Source organism: Cyprinus carpio, chromosome B18 (genome assembly GCF_018340385.1).
Source record: "Cyprinus carpio isolate SPL01 chromosome B18, ASM1834038v1, whole genome shotgun sequence".
NCBI classification, from domain to species: Eukaryota; Metazoa; Chordata; class Actinopteri; order Cypriniformes; family Cyprinidae; genus Cyprinus; species Cyprinus carpio.
The window spans coordinates 25,823,294-25,837,871 of NC_056614.1; the positions used below are offsets into that span (position 1 = coordinate 25,823,294).

The 14,578-nt window shown below is 35.4% G+C and overlaps 1 pseudogene; it reads left to right on the forward strand.

Moving 5' to 3' along the window:
* The first annotated feature begins 3,447 nt into the window (after nt 1-3,447).
* Nucleotides 3,448-14,578, forward strand: part of LOC122140358 — a 56,086-nt pseudogene continuing 44,955 nt past the window's right edge.

A 14,578-nucleotide genomic window follows, 5' to 3' on the forward strand; every position in this document is an offset into this window, starting at 1 on the left:
TTTTTTTAAGGGGCTAAATGCAGATTATTTTTAAACACTATTAAAGGAAAATATTCTGTTGACAGTCGAGTAGTATTCTTCATCCACTCTTATACCATTCATCTAAAAAGAGTTTAAATTTATTCTTATTTGAAAGTAGGGTGGAGAGCCTGAGCGTAAACTATTCAGTTTATTCTCTACTGAAGAGAATCCGGATTTGGAAGAGGAAGAACGAAACAGGTGGGTAAAATCCTTTGTTAAAAGAGAACGTCAGATGAGCCATAATCCTACTCTGCCTTTTAATTTCAGACCAGTATGTTCAGACAGACATACAATTATACATGAAATATACATTAATTTCGGCAAGATTTTAATGGTGACAATAATCTTGTGGTACCAGGTCTGAGCAGGAAAGTGTTTCGGCTCAGACTCATTGATGGTCAGCTTGTGTACGAAGCCCCGGCGACCATACTGAAATACTGCTGTGGGCTGTGACTGTCTCCTGAACCTGCGGCGTATCCAGAGTGGCTCTCAGCTAGCTGGGATAGGGTGGCTGAGCGAAGACCACCCACGACTACCGCCTCAGCTCCGCTTCTGTGGGATGGTCCTATCTCCTGCTGACGGGTTGCCTGACCGAGAGCGCTACTGGGCAGACTGGATGCGGTCAGTTTGGCTCCGCCTCCACAGTATGACAGATTCCCCATATGCCCGCCTCCGATCAATGGCACAGGTTGATAGGTGATCACAACAGGCTCACACTCTAATAGGGGGCGCTCTGCCCCGCAGGCTAAGTTGCCGCTCGCGTCTACAAGAAACAGCCCAACGGTGTGTTCCCCGAGGGGTGTGCAGTTAGGTTCGATTAGGTCGGCCCACTACGCGCTTGACTCAGCAGCGGTGACGAGACCACTGAACAAGGTGCTGGTCACTCAGAAGGAAGGAAGAGTTTTTGTTGTTTTTTTTTTTAGTTTTTTGTGAGTTCATAAGGCCCCTCGACCACTACTAAAGAATAGCCATTTCTTTTTGAAGATCATAAGTAAAGTGTAGGCAGTTCATCGCTCAGAGCTGTTTGGTATTGTAGTGTTCAAACTTTTAGAATTAATATGTTTTTTTTGATTATGACAATGCCTATGTGAGAACATGCCACATTTTAGGTCATTTCAAAATAGGATCTATATCTATAATAATTTTTTTTGTTTTTTTTGTTTCATTTTTTTTTGGTGATCGAGCCTTTGTAGGTGATCAACTATAGCAAAGAGCAGGGGTTATATTAGTAACTAAAACCTAAAACCTAAAAACCATTAAAATCTCACTGTCAATACTTTATATAATATAATAACATGACTAAAATTACATAAAAAAATACTTTAAACAAATGAAAACATATGAATAGAAAAAACTATAGTAGTATAATACCATGAGATATTAAACTATACCTGACTTCCGATCCCCCCTAAAGGATGCAAGTTAATACTTATGTAATCATACCAACACATTTTGTATGTATACAGTTCTCATATTAGTAATAATACTCATTATATTCTAATTAGTCGTTTTAGCTTCCTATAAAAATAATAAAAGCATACGAGGATATTAGTTGACAAAAATCGATTGTGCTGTGATAATATATCAAAAGTAAATATTTGTTAATATAATAATAATAATAAAAATTATTTACAATGCAATTTGTAATCTATTAAATCAATTAATCATATATATATATAAATACATACAAATACATGTATATATTTAAGAAATATTTACATATATTCCTATGATTGATTTATAGTTTGCGTAGAGACGAAATATAAATATATGGCAGCTATTTTTAACATATATACAGGTTTGTGGTGTGTATGTTAGTAATATATTTATATTATAAATACATCCCAGTGCACAATTTTTTTTTTTATTATGTAAACACAAACTTATTTTGGAGTGTCGGTTACTAATATTAATGTCATTAATTATTTTCAAAGCTTTTATTTTGGCGAATTGCTGGTGAAATGCTGTAAACCTCAGTTAACAAAAAATGTTGGAAATCATGCAGATGTTTTCATTTTTATTTAGGATAAATTTCAAATTATTTCTTTTAATTTCTCTATTATACATGAATAGTTTTTATTTATTTTATTTTTTAATTATTAGTGTTTCATCTCACAAACCCCCATTTTGAACCTGCCATGGTTATGAATATGGTATATACTGTACTCTGTGTCAAAACTAGAGGAAATTTCTATTATGTCAAGAAACTCATATTCCATAAAAACATTACACAACATAGTATTGGATATGTGCATTTTTGCATGTGTGCAGGTGTTTCAAAAGCCCAAAATACCTTTAGAAGAAACAGTGACAACGGTTCTTCACCTTGGTGTCTATCCAGAAACAGCTTTGACAGAGAAGAAATAATTCACGATTATGGGAATGACACACGAAATTAAGCTCATATTATAGGCATCTTCCTCAGTGATGTACTTGTCCCCTGATGATCGATACAGTAAATATACTGTCGGTCCTCCGCCTCTGGACTCTGTTCCTTGTGGTGTATGAGGGACACATGCCTTGCTCAGGAGGCCTCCTCCAGTCACTGCTGAACCAGTCTGATTAGTATTAGTAAACCTCATCGCCCGGATTCTTTGAGCATCTGCCTTGTGTCGGATCCAGCACTGTTTTTGTTTTTGTAAACAAAACGCCAGGTGCATCAGTTCCGCTTTGATTTTACAGCGTAAACAGGGTCAAACGTGTCAGTGTTAGGGTTTTATTGGTGTGTTTTTTGATTGTGAGCTATGTTAAACACTGTAAAATGTATATTTTGTTAGAAATGAAGTCACTTATCATAGCAGCAGCAGTGGCCGCATTTGAGTGTGTTTGAAGTGAACACTAGATGGCGCTGTAGTGTGTTTAAATAGACCAAGAGCGAGATTAATTCAATCGCATGATGGTAATGTGGCATAATAAGCAAATTAAAAGAGAAAGGCATTAATAAAACGAAATTATATACAGAAAAATCAATATTCAATTAAAAAGTGCATTAGTGGGAAAAGTTTAAAGGATGGATGTAAATAATGCAACATTAATACTTCATTTTATTATATTATAATTTTTTAAAATTTCCCTATAAACTCCTAATTAAATTTATGCTTTTAAACCTATTTATGAACTATTAAATCTGATTTAATTATCGTTTATTAATTATTGTAGGCTATGTATTGTTTATTTTTAAACTGGGTTACACCTTTTTTTGTTTGCTGTCTTTCTTTAAAACAATGCCACTTGAATTAATATTTAATATAATTATAATGTATTAATATTGCAATAAAATGCTAGTTGCTTTAAATAATTTATCAAATGCAATGCCGTTTCAGACATGTATGAGTATTAAGTGTCCAAATATTCAGATAGATGGATTAGCGTGATGGGTTGCCATGGTAACCTGCTCTTTTCATCCTCCCCCGCGAGAAGCGCACAATGACGTCAGGTTGTCGGGGTGACGGACGACGCGGGCCGGACAGCGCGCGTGCTTCGGATCCTCGTTCACTTCGCACTGACTGCGGCGGCGGCGGAGCCTCTATCATCATGACTGGCGTCCTGTGGATTACTTTCGCTGCGTGTTGAGCGGGAACGAGAGGCACCATGCTGAGAGTACCATAAGACGCGACGCGCGCAGGCAAAAACCGCATCACTTGCAGGCTCGCGGTGTGGAAATGAAATGGCGGGATTTGGGCATCGCGACGGTCGCCCGTTACGCGAACCAGCGGCGCTTCATTTGCATCACTTAAATAGAATGTGTATTTAAAATGCAGCTATGTGGACTCGCTTTAGTTTGAGCCCTGCTCGTGCATCAACACCCTCCAAAACCCCCCGGTTTAAGCCGGTGCTCGGAGCTCCGAGGCTGATCCCCGCACCGGCTCATGGTTGATCTTCTGTCATTCCTCTGTAAAGACACCGGACACGCACCTACGCGAACGCATCCCCCCGAGGCGCGCGCACGGCGGGGCGATGCGATTGCCGGGACCGCGCAGCATGCTATTATTTTAAGCAAAATGTCATGAAAACGGGGATTGCAGACACCTGCGGCAACCCGAGCCGCGCTGCGTTATCCGCGCGTTCGTCTCTTACCTGCGACGTCTTGTGGTATGTAATTATTCATGCTTAGGGTGTGAGTGGGGGGAAGTCAGTGATCCATGTGGACTGTGGAAGTGTCATTTTATATGGAAACCACCCTGTGTTTATCCAAACAAAGCATTTGGGCCATGAATACGAAGCACAGGGATGGCCAGGACCCCTTTGCGTGGACGCTATTATATATACTGTATATAATATACTGAAATGGGGCATCATGAAAAATAAACCCCACTCCCTGTGAGAATCCAGGTTTTTTGTAAGCTATTTCTTTTAGCACCAATCAGAAACACTCAACGCATGTCTATCAGTTTTGCATCTTCAAGTTTAACAGATTGCGAAAGGTTCCATAAAAAATCCCATCCATAGGATAGAGGAGTTGATTTTTAATGTTAAAAATTAGATCTACTGTGAGCTACGAGGTTGTTCATCGATGGTTTATGCGTTAGTTGAAGACATCAGCCTGCATTATTTCAACTTAATTGTAAATGATTTGTTTTTAACAGCAGGTTTTCCTGGCGAAAAAAAAGCCTGGCGAAAAACTACATTTCCCTCGATTCTGCAAAGACATCTCCACCAATCAGAGAATCGTGACAAGCAAATTGCACAAAATGAGCTCCGCCCACTCCCATAAAACACTCCCATATGCACTACTTATATATATGCATATATTACAATAAGCATAAAAAACTTGCAGAATCAACAATGCAAAAAAAAAAAAAAAGTAGACGAGCACTAATGCATTTTATTGTTGTCTGATTGGCTCACTTGTCCTTAGAGGGCGGGGATTGGAGAAGAAAACATGTTTCGCCAAGGCGGAATTCCTGGCAAAAAAAACTACATTACCCACAATTCTGCAAAAAATTAAACCAATCAGAGAATTGCAATAAAGCAACTTGTTCCAAATGAGCTCTGCCCACTTCCGTGAACCACTATCTCCGTAGTTCTCAAACTACTTAATTATATTCATATGTATGCATATTTTGCAATAAACGTAAAATATGTTTTTATATGCATAATCAATCATTTTATATTTCTCCATTGTTTTTCATTGCTTAATGTAATTGTAGTTCTTTCCCTCATGAAGGAGTTTAGTACACATTCTGGTACCTTTATATTTTTGTCTGATTTTCAAATAGTTTTTTGTGTCAAATCAAAGTTGCAGTTCTCCTCGTAGCCGGTTGGTTTGGTTTACAGTTTATAACTCTTTAACAAAGACTTTTTTTTTTTAATTCCTGTGTAAAAAAATTATTGAAAAAAACAACAACTTTGGAACCGGTGGTGTTGAAAAAGTTGGCCTTTGGAAGTTAACGAATTGTTGAAGAATTGTTGAAGGGTGGAAACATGCTTTGCACTATGCACATATATGAATTCTTGACCAGTGCATCGCTGGTCCTATTGTTCATGCTTAGTGTCCAAACCAAATATGTCAAATAGCTAGATATAAATATGTCAACAGCTTAACAAACCAAACTGTTGCTCCACCATCTGCAGTAGTGCATCTTGAAAATGTAATGTTGCTTAATGAATTGCACATTTTAGACTGCAAAATTCACCAAATCAAACTCGCATAGCCAGAAACCTCAGAGTTTATGTACATGTGTGGTGTATGTTTCCAGACGCATGTAATGCAGATGAGAGATTCATTCATTTTTTCAGATTAATCACAATCTTCAATCTTGATTCTTGAAATCCCAAGATCATTCTTAATTTGCCATTGTTTCCTTATCCACATTTGCTTTTGAATCTGCAGTTATGCAGTCAAATTTCTGCAGTCCAAATAAGATTAGAAGTTGAATTTGATAAGATAAAAACGTTGTTTATTGTAAAAAAAGATGCAGAGAAAACACTTCCATTGAACGCGAGATGCACGCAGTGACATATAGAGTGTAGTTCAATTCAAGAATAAATTACTCTTCTAAAATATACATGCAAAAACATACATGCAAACCAGTGTAGTCTAATTTACCTTTTAAATCAGTTCTTTTCAGTGAATCAGAAACATACAGACACAGCAGTTCACAAACAAATGACTCTTTTAAATCGGATTTTTTTTAGTGAATCAAGAACATAAAGCACAACCAGTGTAGTCCAATTACTGAACAAATGACTTTTAAATCAGTTCTTTATAGTGAATCAGAAACATAATACAAGTGTAGTCCAATTCACAAACAAATGACTCTTTTAAATCAGTTCTTTTTAGCGAATCAAAAACACACAGCACAGATAGTGTAGTCCAACTCACAAACAAATGACTCTTTTGAATCAGCTCTTTTTAGTAAACCGAAAACATATCATTATCATTACTTCGAGTGAGGGAACATTTTATTGAAACATTAGATTTGTCAATATTATTGTAAAAAAAATAGCAATAGTTCTGAACTGAATCAAATCAATTTGAACTGGGAAATCTGTACGGATCCCCAGCTCTAGTGTGCATCAGAGGTGTTTGATGTTTGAGTTTCTGCCTGCTGATGTGGATGTGGAGGTAGACTGAGGTTGGGTGTGTAAATGGATGAAACCAGAGCTGGGTGGAGCGCAGGCGTGTTTGTTCCTGCTCTCGTCCTCTTTGAGTCATTCTCAGAGATCAGAGGCCCAATGAGTGCTGTTTATGCTGTGGTCAGTCTGAAATGTGTTGTGGCCGTGGCATTCAAAACAGCGTGTGCACAGGTGCTGGTCTCGTCCTGCTCTGCTGAACACCTGTCTGTATTGTGTTAAATTTTTCTCATTTTAATTGTAGTTTATGTTTGCGTAATATTTACATTTGTATTTTTTTTTTTTTTTTACACATTTCGATTTAGCTTAATTTTTATTTTACTACTTAGTACAACTTATTTAATCTGATATGTATATTTTATATTTTTATTACATTTTATATTTCATTATATTTTATTTTTCAACTTAATTTCAATTAGCAAAAGTTTATTTTTCAACTTAATTTCAATTAGCAAAAGCCTTAATATTTCTATTTTCCTTTAATTTTTAGTTTTAATGCGAGTAATTTTAGTACTTTAGTACTAAGTATTAGGTTTTGAATCTAATATTCATATTTGTATTTTTTTTTAACTTTATTTCAAACTGACAAAAACCATGCACCCATTTTTATTTTATTATTTTTTATTATATTTGTCTATTATTTTAGTACTTCAAAGTAACATTTTTAATATTAATTTTATATATGTTTTTATTTTTAGTTTTTTATATAATATATTTTTTATTATTTATTGAGTTTTGAATATGATTTTTTTTGCATTATTTCATGACATTTATATAAATTTGCACCCCAAATTCTCATTACTGTAATGCAAAGATGTACATATTATTTAAATAGCAATGTTTTTTGCTTTTTATTTACACTTTAGGCTATGTCAATGAACAAAACTATTTGAATAGTTTTATTTTTAGTTAACAAGAACAACAATGCTTTATACATTTAGCATCCATTTATTGCATGTTGCATAGAAACTGGAAAATAATTGCAAAAATTGCAATGGCAATCAGAATCATTATGCAACTTTTAGCAGTAAAGGTGCACAAATTTGTCTTAAAAACCAAGATCTGTTTAAAAGCCACTGCAGAGCTTTTGAGGAAGGAGCTTGTTGACCCAGAGTTCCTGATGACTTCATTACACACATAAGCTTCAACACGCTATTGATGGAAAAGCTGTTGTAGTGATCGGGTCGACACCGGCAGTCACACAATGCCATTTCAATTGATCTGCCCTCTTAAACATGCTTGACCGACCCATAATGCAGTGTGTCAGAGCAGCGCTACAGAAGCGGCACGCTTTTTTTAGTGGTTTGGTTGACGTTTTCATTACTGTGCAGGTGATGTAAAATAGGCTCTGCACTAAGCTATCTGTCTCATTTAAAGTGGTTGTTTACCCAAGCATGTCACTGTAAAATGATGATAATACCCATAATTTTACAAATGATTCTGGCCATCGTAATGATGCTGCTATTGAGTTGAACAGCCTCTGCAAGGTCAAATCAAGACACTCCATCACACTAATAATGTTTTAATAGGTATTTCACTTTATTTTACAAATGATTCTGGCGATTAGCGTATGAGATATAAAACTAAATGAAAAGTAGGTAAGGCCAAGTGAACTAGACTGATTAACTTCATTACAGCACAGCTTTGTAGTTTATGGATTATTGGTAAATCTCAGGAAAACAGGCAAGAAATGATCAGGAAATACTTCACCAAACATTAAAAGAAAAAAATGTGTGTGTATATATATTAAGCACATTCATTACTACAAACTAGACAAAATCTCAGTAATATAATGCAATTATAATAATAATATTATATAAATACATACATACATACATACATACATACATATATATATATATATATATATATATTTGTACATACATACATATTTAAATGAAAATAAAGCACATTCATTACTACAGCTACAAATATTCTCATTTGGCAAAAAAAATTGGCAATTATTTTCACAATTATATATATTATATCTTTATGAAAATTGAAAATTAATCACATTCATTACTACAAAACTACACAAATTATTTTATATTATAATAATTTAATTTATAATATTATATAACATTCTCATTACTGTAATGCAAGAACAAAATCAAATGTGAAAAAGATTATTTTAAATAGCTAAGTATATATATACATGTATATACATATATATATATATATATATATATATATATATATATATATATATATATATATATATATATATATATATATATATATGTAAGTTTACATAATTTTTGCCTTTAGTTTAAAGGTGTCATGAACTGCCTTTTTTCTTATTATTTTGTATTTTTCTCTCAAAGGACCGAGTTCTTACTGACGCGATCTGGATCTTCATTAAAAATAAAGTTCATCCACTCTTTCCTAATGTCAGGATCAGAAGGAAGGCGATGCAAAGACTAAGCTTGGCACTAAAAGACTGTTTCTGTGCAGGGAGCATCTTTATCGTTTGGTTTCTGTGTAGACCTGCGTTTGCTGCTCTCCTTATTTACACTACTTTCTTTGATATATTGATCTCTGCTAGCACTGAATCTAGATCTGTCTCTGTCAGAAAGGGATGCATTAATGAGAACACTAGTGTGCTATTTATGAAGGCTTTATCTTTAACACCAAGCATTTCTGCAGACTCTGTTGATCTTCTCCTTGATTCCTTTAACTCAAAAGTTAAAAATGCTACTGATGACATAACTCCTGTGAAAGTCAGCAAGAAGACAGGCAGACAGAAATCAGCTTGGAAACAATCCACAGCAGTTAAGAGTATGAAAAGACAATGCAGAAAATCTGAGCGGATGTGGCGGAAGACGAAACTTGAAATTCACTATAGCATCTATAAAGACAGCCTTCATGCTTTCAATGTGGAACTAGCCACAGCTAGACAGACTTTCTTCTCAAACCTTATAAACAGTAACTTAACACTGACACTTTTTGCTACTGTTGAGAGACTGACAACCCCCAAGTCAGATTCCCAGTGAAATGCTCTCCGAGCCAAAATGCAATGAGTTAGCTTCTTTCTTTTCTGAGAAGATCATTAATATCAGGAAGGCGATTAGTACATCCCCAAGTTATGCAGAGGTCAGAGAGATTCGTCCGCAATATCAAAAATAAGTTACTATGTCTGCTTTTGAAGAAATTGATGGCAAAATTTTGGAAGAAATAGTACAGCACCTTAAATCGTCAACCTGCTATCTTGACACACTTCCCACATATTTTTTCAAAGTGTGGTTAACTGTTTAGACAAGACACTCCATCACACTAATAATGTTTTAATAGGATAATAGCAGATCACTTAGAAGTGGAGAATGCCTCACTTCTTTCTGGGACTTGTCCAATAACACCATATTGAGCAACTATAGACCAATATCTAATCTTCCTTGCATAGACAAGATTATTGAAAAGGTAGTCTTTAATCAGCTGAACAAATACTTAAACTGATACCTGGACAATTTTCAATCTGGTTTCTGACCGCATCACAGCACAGAGGCAGCACTCATTAAGATAATAAATTATATTCGCTTTAATTCTGATTCTGGCAAAATATCAGTGCTGGTATTGCTAGATCTCAGTGCTGCGTTTGACACTGTCGATCATAACATTCTTCTACAGAGACTGGAAAACTGGGTCAGGCTTTCTGGGATGGTACTCAAATGGTTCAGGTCATACTTAGAAGGGAGAGGTTATTATGTGAGTCTAGGAGAGCATAAGTCTAAGTGGACGTCGATGACATGCGGAGTCCCACAAGGCTCAATTCTTGCACCGCTCTTGTTTAGCGTGTATATGCTCCCACTAAGTCAAATAATGAGAAAGAACCAAGTTGCTTATCACAGCTATGCTGATGATACACAGATTTACCTAGCCTTATCGCCAAATAACTACAGCCCCATTGACTCCCTCTGCCAATGCATTGATGAAATTAACAGTTGGATGTGCCAAAACGTTCTTCAGTTAAACAAGGAGAAAACTGAAGTCATTGCATTTGGAAACAAAGATAAAGTTTTCAAGGTGAATGCATATCTTGACTCTAGGGGTCAAACAACTAAAAATCAAGTCAGGAATCTTGGTGTGATTCTGGAGACAGACCTTAGTTTCAGTAGCCACGTCAAAGCAGTAACTATATCAGCATACTGTCATCTTAAAAACACTGCAAGAATTAGATGTTTTGTTTCTAGTGTAGACTTGGAGAAACTTGCAGATATTTGCAGAAGCAGATTTGTTCACTGAATATAAACCTAACAGACCACTCAGATCATCAGGATCGAGTCAGTTAGAAATACCAAGGGTTCACACAAAACAAGGGGAATCTGCTTTTAGTTATTTTGCCACCCGCAGTTGGAGATCAGATGTGCTAAAACATTAGCCACATTTAAATCCAGACTCAAAACTCATCTGTTTAGCTGTGCATTTATTGAATGAGCACTGTGCTACGTCCGAACTGATTGCACTGTATTTTATATATAATCATTTTCTATCTTTAACTGTTTTCAGTTCATTTTAAATCAACTTTTAAATCACTTTAAAAGATTTTAAATTACTTGTTTTATTGTTGTGATTATTTTTTTATGATTATTTTTCTTCCTTTTATGTAAAGCACTTTGAATTACCAGTGTATGAAATTGCCTTGACTTATGTACATGCGTGAATTGGTGGGCAGGGTTAAGCAGGCAGTGCTGTAGAATCGGTGGGCGGGGCTAAACAGGCAGTGCTGTAGAATCTGTGGGCGGAGTTAAGCAGGCAGTGCTGTAGAATCGGTGGGCGGAGTTAAGCAGGCAGTGCTGTAGAATTGGTGGGCGGGGCTAAACAGGCAGTGCTGTAGAGTCGGTGGGCGGAGCGGTGTGCAGGGTGCTGTAGAGTCGGTGGGCGGAGCTAAACAGGCAGTGCTGTAGAATCAGTGGGCGGGGCTAAACAGGCAGTGCTGTAGAATCGGTGGGCGGGGCTAAACAGGCAGTGCTGTAGAATCTGTGGGCGGAGTTAAGCAGGCAGTGCTGTAGAATCGGTGGGCGGAGTTAAGCAGGCAGTGCTGTAGAATTGGTGGGCGGGGCTAAACAGGCAGTGCTGTAGAGTCGGTGGGCGGAGCTAAACAGGCAGTGCTGTAGAGTCGGTGGGCGGAGCTAAACAGGCAGTGCTGTAGAATCAGTGGGCGGGGCTAAACAGGCAGTGCTGTAGAGTCGGTGGGCGGAGCTAAACAGGCAGTGCTGTAGAGTCGGTGGGCGGAGCTAAACAGGCAGTGCTGTAGAATCAGTGGGCGGGGCTAAACAGGCAGTGCTGTAGAATTGGTGGGCGGGGCTAATCAGGCAGTGACGCAGAATCATATTCTTCTGCGGAGGCGGAGTTTAGCCACACTATTATGTCATAAAGTGTCATATTCCACAAGCTGTTGTTTTGCCAGATCGGCTTCAATATAAGCTGTTTTTAGACTAACAAGAAAGTTTTGAGTTCTGAAACTTACAGAATGTTTTTATAGTAAAATGATGTTTTTTTTGTAGATTGGTTTAGGTATTTTTGATTTTTTGTTTTTTGATTCATTTAATGATTTTATGTTATTATGTTTTTATTTTTTTAGTTTTGGTTTATTGTTTTTTTTTTTTTTTTTTATTACAGTTTTACAGAATGTTTTTATATTGTTCATATTTTATTATTATTATTATTATTGCATTACAGTAATGACATTTTGAGAGTGAATATGCATAATTTTTATGAGAATAATAATATAATAAAACATAAATGTAATGTTACAAATTGCAATGCAAATAATCTTAATGGTACTTAAATAGTGTTTTAAATCACATATAAATTATATTTATTTACTTACTGTTGGTTTTTGGGTGAAATATTAACCTGGCGTTTCTTGGAGAAATTGACCCATATGTCGGTCAAGTGGTGAGAGTGACAGCATGAGCTGCAGTCATGAATGAATTATTAATCAGATTAATACAGGGAAACATGATGTCTCACTGTAGACTGAACCGCGGGACTGCAGTTTGGAAAGGAATCTCTCAAAAAAAAAAAAACAAGTGATGCGATTTGTCCAAGTATCAGTAATTAATGTGCTCTTGATCTGACAGACGATATGGAGGCTGAAGTGACTTCAAATAAAAAATGAGCAGATAACAAGCCACCTAATTATAATGACTCATGCAAAATATGCAGATTACAGCAAGAAAGATTGCAGATCAGCTGCCAGACGCTGCTGCCAGATTGTACGTGTTCAGTAAAGAGTGCTTTGGAAAAACCAACCAGACTAATGATGCATTTTATGAAATAATGTGCACTGTACAGAAAAAAAAGGATGTGCATTATAGCAGTTTTAACACAAATTAGATGAAAAATGCCGTGTAAACTTAGAACACGGCTTATTTGATTTGGTTCAATATCTCTTCTTCCAAAAAATACTGTTATGTTTTTTTTGTTTTGTTTGTGATAATGTGTATTTGTAATTGTAATAAATTCAATCTTCTCATTTAATGTGTTTCCCCCTCAAGTGAAAAAATGTGGACATTTTAGTTTTAGTACTTCAACTTACATCAAATTATAAGTTTAAGTTATATTTTGTTTTATATTATTTTTCAGTGTTGTTTTTCAATTAACTTTTTTTTTTGCATTTTTATTCTTTTTTTTATATTTCTATATATTTATTTCAGTTTAATTTTTATTTTATTTTAATTCAACTTGTTAATACATTTAGATTTTTCATATAATATTTTTATTTTATTTTTTATTTCAATTATCCAAAACAATGTTCTTTTTCCTTTTTATTTTTTAATATTTCTATTTAGCTTTAATTTATTTTCATTTTAGTCAATGTTTTTGTAATTTTAGAACTTCAACTTGTTTATAAGTTCAGATTTTTCATCTAATATTAATATTTAATTGTATTTTATTTCAGCTTTATTTCAATTACCAAAAACAATGCACTTTTTCATTTTTTTATATTTCTATTTTCTTTATTTTATTTCAGTTTTAATTTTAGCAATTAAACTCATTTATATGTTTAGGTTTTCCATCTAATATTTATATTTTATTTTATTTGAATGTTGTGTAATTTATTTAAATTATCCAATACAATGCCCTTTCTAATTTTTATATATATATATATATATATATATATATATATATATATATATATATATATATATCTATATATATATATATTTCTATTTCAGTTTTAGTTTAAATAATTTCAATATTTCAGCATGTATTATTTTAGTTCATTGCCAATGAACATTTCTAATTCTCCTTTGAGTTTCGTTTTTTAAGTTTTCCATTTAATAATTTATTTAACCCGTTAAGTAAAGAGTGTTTTGAAAAAAAACAAACAGACTGATGATGCATGTTATGAATTACAGCATTTGTGCATTACAGCAATTTTACCACAAATCAGAGAGAAAACGCAATGTGGATTTCAAACATGGCTCATTTGATTTGATTCAGCATCTTTACTTCTTCCAAAAGAGGCTGTTAGATTTTAAGTGTGCTCCAGAAAATGTGAAACTGCAATTTGAAGCAATTCAATCCTCTCCTTTCATGCATTTCCCCCTCGAGCAAAAAAAGTTGCAAGCTCTTACATTCAAACTCTTGTCACACAGATAAGCGTGCAATAGTTCGACTCGCACGGCTGTAGACGCGAAGTGACAGTGATGGGAGAAAAGCAAAGAGCGTCAGACAGAGAAAGAGCCGAGTGGAGAGCGGCTGAGACAGTGTGCTGCTCACTGAGTCCAGCGCGAGACACTCGCTCTGACCGCCGGCCTTATTACAATACCTGTGTGTGTGTGTGTGTGTGTGTGCGCTGATCTACAGATGTGGAATATGGGGGTCATGGAATTGCAGAGGCTGCGGTTGCTAGGAGACTGTTGCCGGGAAGCCTTTGTCTGGATTGCTCTGATGTCTATAGAAGCGGCCTTAACATTGAGGTCACACAAACCCACACACACTCTCCCACACGCCCATCTGACGTGCTGCTATTTTT